Source organism: Hyla sarda, chromosome 5 (genome assembly GCF_029499605.1).
Source record: "Hyla sarda isolate aHylSar1 chromosome 5, aHylSar1.hap1, whole genome shotgun sequence".
Taxonomy (NCBI): Eukaryota; Metazoa; Chordata; class Amphibia; order Anura; family Hylidae; genus Hyla; species Hyla sarda.
Genome location: NC_079193.1, coordinates 283,942,948 through 283,956,096, shown reverse-complemented (window position 1 = coordinate 283,956,096; position 13,149 = coordinate 283,942,948). Strand labels below are relative to the sequence as shown.

Here is a 13,149-nt window from a genome sequence, read left to right as displayed (position 1 = left end):
TCCGAATGATATGTTTGAGCATACAGTAACAGTTAACAGCTTCAGTATTTTTGGAGGCTAATGTTTTAGGTTAATGCGTCCATAAAGATTTTATGTCAAATGGAAATGATCCCACTATACATTAAGTGTAACTGCCTTTTCCAAACAACTTTAAATTACTAGAACAAATGGATATAATAATATATCATTATATCATATCAGAGAAATATGCTTCCTTATGCATTTACAAGGCAAAACGTATCCAAATGTAAAATTATGTACTTGGGGAGAAAGAATCCTTTAATTTTCATATAAACATTTAAAGAATGCAATTTTTTTCATATCCACTTGCACCAGAAAGTTAATCAGATTTGTAAATTACTTCTGTTAAAAAATCTTAATCCTTCCTGTACTTATCAGCTGCTGTATGCTCCAGAGGACGTTTTATAGTTCTTTTTGCCTGACCACTGTGCTCTCTGCTGACACCTCTGTCCATGTCAGGAACTGTCCAGAGTAGAAGCAAATCTCCATAGCAAACCTCTCCTTCTCCAGACAGTTCCTGACATGGACAGAGGTGTCAGCAGAGAGCACTGTGGTCAGACTGAAAAGAACAACGCAACTTCCTCTGCAGTATACAGCAGCTGATAAGTACTGGAAGGATTAAGATTTTCTCATAGAAGTCATTTACAAATCTGTTTAACTTTCTGGAGCGAGTTTGTATGAAAAAAATAAATATTGCATTGGTAGTTATATGTTAGGGAAGACTTCAGAAGAGAAGGATTTAGGGATAGTGATGTGTAAACAATGGTACCAGGCAGTAAGGAAAGCAAGTTGAAGGCTTGGCTACATAGCTAGAGGTATAACCAGTAGGGAGAGTGAGACCATATCAGGAATAATTTTTTTTAGCTTACCATGTGGTTTATGCTTTTTGTTTTACAATGGGGGCCTATTGGCAACATATACCACTATATAATTCTAAAATTGGCTATAAGTTGTGCATTGTCTGATAAAAATTACACTGCAAGACCCACTGGGGACAGAAGCGTATGTGAGTTATGACAGAACTGCACAGTATGTCAGCATTGTACAACAATGGTATATAAATACATTTTCAGCAATTAAGATATTATGCATGTATTATAAATACTGTGAAATACTCATGTTTTACATACAACATTATGTGGGGTTATTTAATATTTCCCTTTTTTTCCATTTTCATTGTGATTTATTTCCATTTATCCCTTATATGTATCAATGTGTTTTCATATGTCTGAAAAACTGGTGCATTGGAAATGCAAAAAAGTGCACCAAAGTGTGTAAAAATGCACCACAGTTTTAACCTCTGTTTTGAACAAGTTCATAAATCATCTGGTTTGTGAAAAGTTTAAAAAACACGCCCACTTTTCAGGAAAAAAAGAAGAGTAACAGAATGTTTGGGGCATGTTTAGCGTGCGCTGTTAATAAATATAGTGAAATGCATTTCCTCAGAATTTCTACTAAATTTACACGGAAATCAAGTAGTAAATGACAGCCCATCTGTCACATTTTTGCGCAAAGTGGAGTGTTTAGTTAGTAAAGTTATGTAAAAGGCAATAACATTAAAGGGGTACTCCGCCCCTGGGGATAAAATGTCTAGGGGCAGAGTACCCCTTTAAGCTAAATCTCAACATCTGTTGCTTAAAAAAATATGTAAATTATAGGCTTTCTAGCCATAGGGTCAATTCACATGGCAGAATTTCCTCTTGTGGAATTCTGCCTCAAATTAAAGCCCATAGACTTCTATGGGATTCCACACTTCCAATTACACTTCTGAATTTTCGCTTGCGGAAGTGTGAATGGGAGTGCAGAATCCCATAGAAGTCTATGGGCTTTCATTTGAGGTGGAATTCCGCAAGCGGAAATTCTGCGACGTGAATAGACCCTTAGGCTAGGTTGACACTACGGAATCTCCAGACGGAAAAAATTACCATCCCCAATAGACTGCAATGGGTTCGGCGAGTAGATCCGCCTGCAGATTCTTCATTCTTCAGATGGAAATTTAAAAGCAAATTTTCCATTCACAAATTCTGCTTCAGAAATGAAAAGCGTGAATTGGTGGACGGAAAACCCATTGACTAGCTTGTACATTTTAGTAAGCAGAATTTCTGTCTGCAATTTCAAAGTGGAATTGCAAGCAGACATTCCATAGTGTGAACCTAGCCTTATTCTGTAACCTTCTTATGGTATGTACCAAGAGCTGGTGTGATGTACACCGCAGACATGTCACTTTCTGGGCATTCTTGGCATCACTGGCACAATCCTTTCCTTTTAAAAAGAGCCATTAATTCAGTCATGTAACGGGAAATGAAAAGTGTCCTATCATTATATGTTTACTAGCTGTGCTATGTGTTTTCCTTCCTATAACTCTCTTCACCATCCGTGTGTCACCACTCATGACATACCAGTACAGCAGGACTTTCCTTTCATCTCTTAACAGCTCTGTCTTCAGCAATTGGTGGTTTTCTGTTTACCCAGTATACACATCCAACTAGGCTCTTCCTCAAAAAATCCCTTCCCTGAAGACACACATAGTTGTGTTTATTTTTACCTCCCTCATGGTGGTTCAGCTCATACATTGCCCCTATTGTGTTATCTGACTATAACTTGCATAACTTTCAAGGGGTTGTCATTGTCAATGGATTCTTTTTTTGTTTTGTTTAAATGACTAAATTGGAACTTGCCTCCTGGTGTTTTGAATGCAGTGTTAATAGTGGCACATATTGTTCCTCTCCTTTGTATTTTGTTATTATGGTATCCTCTTAGAATAAGGTTTTTAGACATGTTATTTTCAGCTGATTTTAGTCCATAATGATATGTATATATATATATATATATATATATATATATATATATATAGTTATTTATGTTAGGTATTCAGGATGAGAGGGCAGAGTTGCAGTAGTTGATAAGAATGGCGCTGTTTCTGGAGACTTTCTTGTAATCTCTTATACCTCTTTTTAAAATCCATTAAATCATGCAGTTAAAATGGATTTCTCTTTGCTAGAATTTGCCATAAATTGTGTTAAAGTATAGGAGTTACAGCACTAAACTGAGGAGCATCCCATTAATGGGGTTTTCCAGGATTTTTTTTTCTTATTTAACTATGCTACAGGGTCTGTAAAGTTAGTGTAGTTCATAATATAGTGTCTGTGCCTGTGTTTCATGGTGGTCTCTCAATTCTCATGGGATCTTCGCCCAGATGTTTATTTGTAACAGCATAAAAAATTAGTGTCATCTCTTTTCCCAGGTTGCAGTGGGGTCCAAGACACTACATTACTAGACAGGTGTTCAAAGGAGCCTGTCTGCTTCAATGGGTGGAGCAACCACTCGGTGGGCGGTAGACCATTCTGCAAGAATTGTAGTTTTGCAACAGCTGGAGGCACCCTGCTTGGTCTATTTATTATATCAAAGCATGAAAGTCGGCACACCTGTGGTTTAATGGGTGGGTGACTAACGTGTGGAAGGGAGAAAAGTGACCTTACAATTACAAACAAGGAATTCTGGTACTTGTAGTTGGAGAGAGAGAACTTCAACAGGAAATAGCCATTTCACAAAAAGAAAGCAGCAGCATAATTATTTAGCCTCAATACAAGCACTGATCCTTCCTAAGCATGCCCATTACTGTCTGGCAGGTATGTACTAAAATCCCCTTATGGTGAAAAAACATATAGTCAGCCCAACCATCCATGTGTATTCCAAGAAAAGACAAGGATGGATTTGCCCCTTTGCTTTCTCTATTAATGTGGAACCAATGTAATCCTATGATTACAGATTTTTGCCATATTCTAGCAAAATGCCATGAAGATACATGGTAGATGAAGCAGCTGCTCTAATACACTTGCATTTGTTTGCATGCTAGTTTATTAGAGCAGCTATAGGATGTGGGCTGGAGGACATGGTGCAGTGCTTCTGAGTGTTCGAGAACTTTATGTAGTGTCTAGGCACATTGTTTACATCCACGCTATGTGGCTCTGTCAATCATCTATTGTAGGCTATTCTTTGGATAGGCATCAATGAATTTTCACTGGAAACCCCTTTTAAAAGGGAAACTGACTGCAGGGTCACCCCCAGTAACCTGAATGTACAGGTAGATAGTGGGGGTGACCCTGTGTCTAATGCTTCTTACCAGGTGAAAATTGATGCAGCAGCTCAAGATCTATTCATCTTGTTGTTATGTAATTATGTAATCTCTTCTTATGTACAATGCAGGTGGTTGCTGCTGTATGTGCAATGCTTTCTTATGTCTTCTCCTGCGTTAACCCCACCCCTTCTGCTAACTCAGCCCCTTATATAAATATTAATATCATCTTCCTCAGCATGTATGTGAAGGGGCAGAGTTATCAGCTGAAGGGGCAAGGTTATCTTCTGGAGTAAACAGGAGAAAGTGCTGCACATACAGCAGCAGCTTGGCTGTATTGCTCTTAGGCTAGGTTTCCACTTGGTTTTTTTTCTGGCAGTTTTTGGAAAACTGCCACTGCAATTTTTGATCCAAAGTCAGAAGTGGATCCATAAGGAAGGAGAAGTGTAAGTCCTTCCTTTATATGTCTTATTCCTTTTTAATACACTTCTGGCTTTGGTTAAAAAACTGCAGTGGCAGTTTTCCAAAAACTGCCAGAAAAAAACCAAGTGGAAGCTTAGCCTTAGGCTTGAATTCCAGTGAGGATTTTTTTGCAAAAGCACCGTAAAAATTTTCCCACACTGCGTTTTTTCAGATATTAGCTGCAAGTCAATAGTAAACTGCAACATGCCAGATCCACCTGGCGTTTTTCAGTTTGGTGTTTTTTTTTTTATCCTTTTGCCGTCTTTCAACAATTTTGGTCTCAGAGGCTGGTTTTCCAAAATGCCCGACAAAACCTAGTTTGGCATTTTTTGCACAGAAATTGTGGCGTTTTCCTCCCATAGAAGTCAATGGGAGAGCAAAAACGGCAAGAAAAATGCCATGTGGGTTTTAAGTTTGGCGTTTTTGCAGGCGGTTTTTATTCTTTTTTGGACTTTAGCGAACCAAAAAAGTGATGTAGATACATTTTTAATAAAATTTTGTGGGGTATCATTAAAAATAAATAAATAAAAAAGATACAGTAGTGATGGAAAAAATTGTATCTAACAAAATGTATCTTTTTTAGAACAAAATTGTATTAATTTTTAAAAAGGGATCAATTTATGTGGGGGGGGGGGACCTAAAAATGTAGCCGACAATAATATAAATGTAGTGTGTGTGTGTGTTTTTAACTATTTTTTTACATTTTTTAGGTAGTACTACTACTCACAGCATGGAACACACTGTTCCATGATGGGAGTAGTAGTACCTGTATTAATTGACAGATCGCCCCTTTGTGATCCTCCTGTATAATGTATAGATGCGGTCAGCCGCTCTTCTATGGTCCCCTGCACTGACGTATATATACACCTATTCATATTTCCCGCAGAGCTGTGATTGGCCAGATGGTTCCAGCCAATCACAGCTCTCTGCAGGAAATATGAATAGGTGTATATATATATACGTCAGTGCAGGGGACCATAGATGAGCGGCTGATCGCATCAATACATTATACAGGAGGATCACAGTGGGTGTCAGAAGTTACACTGTCTATTAATGCAGGTACTACTGCTCCCAGCATGGGACAGAGTGTGCTCCATGTTGGGAGTAGTAGTACCTGCAGTAAGGGACATATCACAGCAGATGTCACTTATCCTGACACCCGCATCCTCCTGAAGTGAATGTCGGGATCAGCTGTTCTCAAGGCTACAGAGCCGGGAGAACAGCTGATGCTGAGCAGTAGATATACATCTATACAGCAAGAACTTACAGTGAGCCTACAATGTGTATACAGTATACACATGGCTGGTGCACTTAACCCCTTGCTGAGCTGTGCGCTATGCGCAAGCCCAGCAAGGAAAGAGTTAACTTACACTGCTGGACAGTGTAGGTTAACCCTCTGGGTGGTATACAGTATATACAGATATCTATAGATAGCTGTATATAGTGTATACAGAAGATGAAGAAATCCCCTTCCTCCCTCCAGTCCCAGGAGGGTCTGTGTAGCTCCGCCCCTAGTGATGATGTCATTAGGGGTGGAGCTTTAGACAGGAGCCAGGCTGGTTAGTCTAAGGCTCTGTTTACATTGTCCGTTTTGTATAATGTGAACAGACCCTTCTGGCAGTGTCTACCCAGACAGGGAGACTCCAGCTGTTGCTAAACTACAACTTCCAGCAAGCCCAGACAGCCAAAGGCTGTCTGGGCATGCTGGGAGTTGTAGTTTTGCATCAGTTGGAGGCTACCTGTTTAGGAAGACATTACATTATGGGCACTCTCCCCAGCAAAGAGTGCCAAATATGTACTAACCAATTTTTTTGTGTTTTTTTTTTTTTTCTTCTCGTTTCAGATCCGTGTATGCAGAGGATTATGGCGGATGAACTGGATTTTTTTCTTTTAATAAAATGGTTAACGAGGGCTGTGGGAAAGTATTTTTTAAAAGAAAATAATATAATAATTTTTCCAATGTGTTGTTTTTTTTTTTTCAAATTGAATTTTCAGGCTTTGTAGTGGAAGTTTTTTTAAATAAATAAATAAATAAATAAATACATTTAAAAAAATGCATAGGGTTCCCTATATTTTCATTCTCAGCACAATACCAACCAAATAGCAACAACCTGATGTTACCAGGGTGGGTGAGGACCATTGTTACTGGCCCTCCCCAGCCTAAATAATGCCAGCCTGTTACCGCCTAGGCCCAGGAGCGCCATTTTTGATGCTTCGGGCCTTTTGGTACCGGCTCTTCCCGGCACCCCTGTGGCGGTGGGTACCGGGGTAATAATTGGGGGTTAGCGCCAGCTGTTTTTGGGGCTAACGCTAAGCACTGGCTTAGTAATGGATTCCATCAATAAGACAGCTTCCACTACTAAGCCTGAAAAATCAATAAAAATTAAAAAAACAACACATTGGAAAAAATATTTTATTTAAAAAAATACTCCCCCACAGCCCTCGTTAACCATTTTATTGAAAGAAAAAATCCAGTTCATCCGCCGTAATCCATCGAATCCACCGTAATCCTCTACATACACGGATCTGAAACGAGAAGAAAAAAGAACGCAAAAAATTGGTTAGTACATTGTTGGCACTCTCCGCTGGGGAGAGCACCCATAATGCAATGTCTTCCTAAACAGGCTGGGAGTTGTAGTTTAGCAACAGCTGGAGTCTCCCTTTCTGGGTAGACACTGCCAGAAGGGTCTGTTCACATTATACAAAACAGACAATGTCAACAGAGCTTCAGACTTACTAGCCTGGCTCACGTCTGTAGCTCCGCCCCCTAATGACATAATCACTAGGGGATGGAGCTACACGGACCCGACGGGGACAGGGAGTGAGGAAGGTAAGTGGACCTCCTGTTCTGTATACACTATATACAGCTATCTATAGATAGCTGTATATAGTGTATACCGCCCAAAGTGCTATAGGAGCAGGGAGTCCTGTCAGTCTGGTGACAGGATTCCTGGCTCCTGTATGGTATACACGGGTACACTATGCAACCCTGGTGAGTAGTGATGCTGTACATCACCCCTCATCTCCTTACACTCTGTGGACCGGGCGCTCTGCATCCGACCCACAGAGTGGTACCTGAAGACAGTGAAAAAACTGCCACAGGGGACAAAACTGGCTATTTCCACACACCTGGAAAAACGCCAGAAAAAACGCCAGAAAAACTGCCAAAACGCAAGAAAAATCGGTGGCAGTTTTCCTGGCAGTTTTTCCTGGCGTTTTTGCTGGTGGGAAAAAACCTTTGTGGAATTCTAGCCTTAGAGGGGTTACCCAGGAATAGAAAAACAAAGCTAATTTCTTTCAATTAACACTACTCGTCAGTCTCAAGGTTGGGTGTGGTTCTGCAGCTCAGGTCCATTGAAGTGAATGGAGCCAAGTTATAATACGACACACAACCTGCAGACAGAAATGGAGCTGTTTTGAAAAAAAATAGATATGTTTTTCTATTCCCGGTTTAACCCTTTAAAAGGCAATTATCCCATTTGCAACAAAATGAATATCTGCCTGTGTATTCAGGTTAAAGCAGATGACCCTGCTGTAAGTTTCCCTTTTAAAATGCATTTTCCAGGGGAAATTCACGTATACCTATTCAAAGGATAGCCTATCAATAGATGACTGACAGAGCCATGGAGTCTGGATGTAGACAATGCGCTCAGACACTACATAAAGTTCTCCAACACTTAGAAGCACTGCACCATATCCTCTAGCCCACCATCTTGTAGGGATGTGTTCCCCAATGTAATACCTCTGTTAGGATTCAGCAGGCTGGATGTGGATCCTCTGTGTCAGCGAGGGATTGGCGTGGACCATGTCGGTGGACCGGTTCTAGGTTGCTACTGGTATTCACCAGAGCCCGCCGCAAAGCGGGATGGTCTTGCTGCGGCGGTAGCAACCAGGTCATACCCATCGGCAACGGCTCAACCTCGCTGACTGCTGAGAAGGCGTGGGACAGAAGGACTAGACAGAGGCAAGGTCAGACGTAGCAGAAGGTCGGGGCAGGCGGCAAGATTCGTAGTTAATGGCGATAGCAAGAGGTCAGGAACACTGGTAAGGCAAACACTGTAAACGCTTTCTCTGGCACAAGGCAACAAGATCCGGAAGGGAAGGGGAAGTGAGGTTATATAGACAGTGCACAGGTGGAAGCTAATCAGACTGATTGGGCCAGGCACCAATCATTGGTGCACTGGCCCTTTAAACATTAGAGAGCTGGCGCGCACGCGCCCTAAGGAGCAGAGCCGCGCGCACCAGGACGTGACAGCCGGGGACCGGGACAGGTGAGTGACTTGGGATGCGATTCGCGAGCGGGCGCGTCCCGCTATGTGAATCGCATCCCGCCGGCAGTGTCAGTGCAGCGCTCCCGGTCAGCGGGTCTGACCGGGGCGCTGCAGAGAGAGGAACGCCGCGAGCGCTCCGGGGCGGAGCAGGGACCCGGAGCGCTCGGCGTAAAAACCTCACCCTTTCCTAGGGGTGACAACTTTTATGCTTCATACCTGGCAGTGATTTTAAGTGAGTTCATACACTGCTCAAAAAAATAAAGGGAACTCAAACACCACAATGTAACTCCAAGTCAATCACACTTCTGTGAAATCACACTGTCCACTCAGGAAGCAACACTGATTGACAATCAATGTCACATGCTGTTTTGCAAATGGAACAGACAACAGGTGGAAATTATAGGCAAGACACCCCCAATAAATGAGTGGTTCTGCAGGTGTTGACAACAGACCACTTCTCAGTTCCTATGCTTCCTGGCTGATGTTTTGATCACTTTTGAATGCTGGCGGTGCTTTCACTCTAGTGGTAGCATGAGACGGAGTCTACAACCCACACAAGTGGCTCAGGTAGGGCAGCTCATCCAAGATGGCACATCAATGCGAGCTGTGGCAAGAAGGTTTGCTGTGTCTGTCAGCGTAGTGTCCAATGCATGGAGGCGCTACCAGGAGGCAGGCCAGTACATCAAATGACGTGGAGGAGGCCGTAGGAGGGCAACAACCCAGCAGCAGGACCGCTACCTCTGCCTTTGTGCAAGAAGGAGCAGGAGGAGCACTGCCAGAGCCCTGCAAAATGACCTCCAGCAGGCCACAAATGTACATGTGTCCACTCAAATGGTCAGAAACAGACTCCATGAGGGTGGTATGAGGGCATGACATCCACAGGTGGGGGTTATGCTTATAGCCCAACACAGTGCAGGACGTTTGGCATTTGCCAGAGAACACCAAGATTTGCAAATTCGCCACTGGCGCCCTGTGCTCTTCACAGATGAAAGTAGGTTCACACTGAGCACATGTGATAGATGTCTGGAGACGCCTTGGAGAACATTCTGCTGCCTGCAACATCCTCCAGCATGACCGATTTGGCGGTGGGTCAGTAATGGTGTGGGGCTGGATTTCTTTGGGGGGCCGCACATCCCTCCATGTACTTGCCAGGGGTAGACTGACTGCCATTAGGTACTGAGATGAGATCCTCAGACTCCTTGTGAGACCATATGCTGGTGCAGTTGGCCCTGGGTTCCTCCTAATGCAAGACAATGCTAGATCTCATGTTGCTGGAGTTTGTTTGCAGTTCCTGCAAGAGGAAGGCATCGATGCTATGGACTGGCCTGCCCGTTTCCCAGACCTGAATCTGATTGAGCACATCTGGGACATCATGTCTCGCTCCATCCACCAACGCCACGTTGTACCACAGACTGTCCAGGAGTTGGCGGATGCTTTAGTCCAGGTCTGGGAGGACATCCATCAGGAGACCGCCACCTCATCAGGAGCATGCCCAGGCATTGTAGGGAGGTCATACGGGCACGTGGAGGTCACACACAATTCTGAGCCTCATTTTGACTTGTTTTAAGGACATTACATCATAGTTGGATCCGCCTGTAGTGTGGCTTTCCACTTAGATTTTGAGTGTGACTCCATATCCAGACCTCCATGGGTTGATAAATTTGATTTCCATTGATAATTTTTGTGTGATTTTGTTATAAGCACATTTAACTATGTAAAGACCAAAGTATTTTATTCGATTAGTTCATTAATTCAGATCTAGGATGTGTTATCTTAGTGTTCCCTTTATTTATTTTTTGAGCAGTGTAGTTTTTGAGCAGTGAAGTACATGGAAGTGAATTAGAAGGTAATAAGATGAAAGAGGCCTTTCATTGGAGATATAAGCTTATTTATTTAACAACAAATATTACAAATTGTTAATTTTATCATTTTGCATATATTATTGACATATAAACTTGGTAAATAGGTTTGCATTATGTTTCCTACTTACAAATACACTCTGATGAGTGTCCAATTCAATTTCAATATATTGGCACTGACCTTCTTTCTAAAATGTTCTTTACCTAGTTCCCACAGAACAATGCTTTTGTTTTGCATTGGATACATTTTGGTATGAAAATGTGTAATCTATTTAGGGGACACAATTGTGATTGGTTAGAGTCAACTTGAAATATTGTTCTGAAATCCTCTACCAAGAGGTTTTACTTCTTGTCAACCTATAGCCAATGATTGTTTATAAATATTGCGTTTCTATGTATAATGCTAATGAGGATGATTATTATTATTATAATAATAGTAATACTTTTGACAAAATAGAAAGTACAGCATGATCTATTGGTTTATTTTTGATTGTATACTATATGGTGTGTTTTTTTTTTTTTTACAGCATATTTGATTTAATGTCAACAAAAATTTTTTCGGACCTTATTTACCAAGAAGTCAAAAAACCCAGTGTAATTTAATTATTGAAATAAAAAAAAAGTTGCTGAGAAATTGGAAGAATTCTCACTTTGTGAGCTGCACATAAAATGTATGTAACTTAATATTTCTTGCAGGTAAGACATCATTTTTAATTTCAGTTAAAGAAAACAAACAAGTGCACACATTTTTAGGAAAGAACTGAAAGAGAAGCATTCATAATTGAATAAAACTGTTGATATCCTGAAAGAACATGGAACTTGGCAAGTGTATTCACATCAAGCACCATTAGTCTGCTACAACAAGCTACAGAATCCCTATACTACTCTAACTAGTAGTATCTGAAATTATGGTACCAACAGATAAATGCTTGATGTAATAGTTACCAAGAATAAGGAATCCATTTAAGTTACTGAGAGTATAATCACGGGTGGACAGCAACAAGGGAAAATAATTTTTATTGGTAATATTAATAAGGCTTTTCCAGTAAGATAGAATATGGGCTGTTACACACTAAAGTCTGGAGATAGTGCTACTCCTATACTGAAAAACATTGACAGTACATACACACAACAGCCTATTATGAGAAGTACCCAAAAAATACATGTACTCTTTAAAGTCTGTGGACACCTATAAAAGCATTTTATAATTCTTGCTGTGTATTTATTATGGTGCAAAAACACTTTCTTCATAGGTTTTTATTAAAAGTTACTTAGTTTCTCTTCTGCAGCCTTTGCAGATTGCTGTGTGAACTCAGAGTCCTCTCCACACTTCTACACAGCCTATGTGATTCTCTCCCCTGCAGACTGCCTTGTGTCTTCTCTCCTCCATGGGCTTCATTTACTAAGCTGAAACCGACCAGTTTCTGTCTGGTTATTTTGCCGCAGAGTGTCTGAGACTTGTCTGCACCAGTCTGCGCCAGTGTGCGCCTGTAAAATCCAACAAACCCGACATTGCACTGTGAAAAGCCGGTAAAGGGGCGTGGTATACCGCAAAGGGGCGTGCTCGGCCCTAAAATGGGCGTGGTTTCGCAACCCGACCGATTCACTATTGAATTCACAGAAAATCCTGTAGATAAACGGCTGGAAATATCCACCTAGAAAAAGCTGGTCAGAAAATGTTCCTGACTTTTCCCAATAGTAAATAGAGAGGAATCCTGCAAGTCTGAAACAACTTTTCCCACTAGTAAAAACCTGAAACTCTTAGTAAATGAGGCCCTATATGTCTATCCCATGTTACCTTCCTCCGAATCACCACAGTAGGGTTTTAGGTTGAACTTGATGGACTCTGGTCTTTTTTCAACCTTACAAACTATATGTAACTATGTAACTTGTCCCCCAAGGTCTCTCCCTTTCCCATCCACAATCTGAGCTGGTGTGTAACCCCCTCATGCTTCCTGCTGCATCTCTAAGACTGAGTAGGTGCATGTTAAAAATTGTACTTAAAGGGGTACTCCACTGGAAAACATTTGTTTCTAAATCAACTCGTGCCAGTAAGTTAAACAGATTTGTAAATTAATATGTAGTATATAATCACTGGCGCAGAGACGGTTCCCTTTTAGCAGCCAAGATACAACAATAAGGGTCCTGGCTGGGGCCCAAATAAAAGGAATAAGCTCAAGAATAAATTGTATTTGTGTATCGGCGCACATAAAAGGAACACACATATGGGAACAAACTTACTAGTGCAGTTGGTTTATTAGTATCTGGATGAAATAAGAAGATATTGAGGAGTGAGCTGGTGTTGGTTTCGTTCACTAGGCAGAAAAAAGAAAAATAAATAAAGGAACGGTTTTTAAGTAAATACTCCAAATACTATATCTATGTCATAGAATTGTGTCGATTTGGTAAATACTGTAGCAGGTAGACTTACTTCTGTCTTTAGAGTTGAGCTATGATGCAG

The 13,149-nt window shown here is 41.2% G+C and overlaps 1 long non-coding RNA gene across 1 annotated transcript in view; it reads left to right on the top strand.

The window, feature by feature from the left end:
• The window catches only part of LOC130274059 (uncharacterized), an 83,600-nt gene extending 72,053 nt beyond the window's left edge, over positions 1 to 11,547 (top strand). The window contains exon 4 of the long non-coding RNA XR_008844226.1: positions 11,216 to 11,547. This is a non-coding gene — a long non-coding RNA (uncharacterized LOC130274059). The remainder of the gene's footprint in view (positions 1 to 11,215) is intronic.
• Positions 11,548 to 13,149: the final 1,602 nt, after the last annotated feature.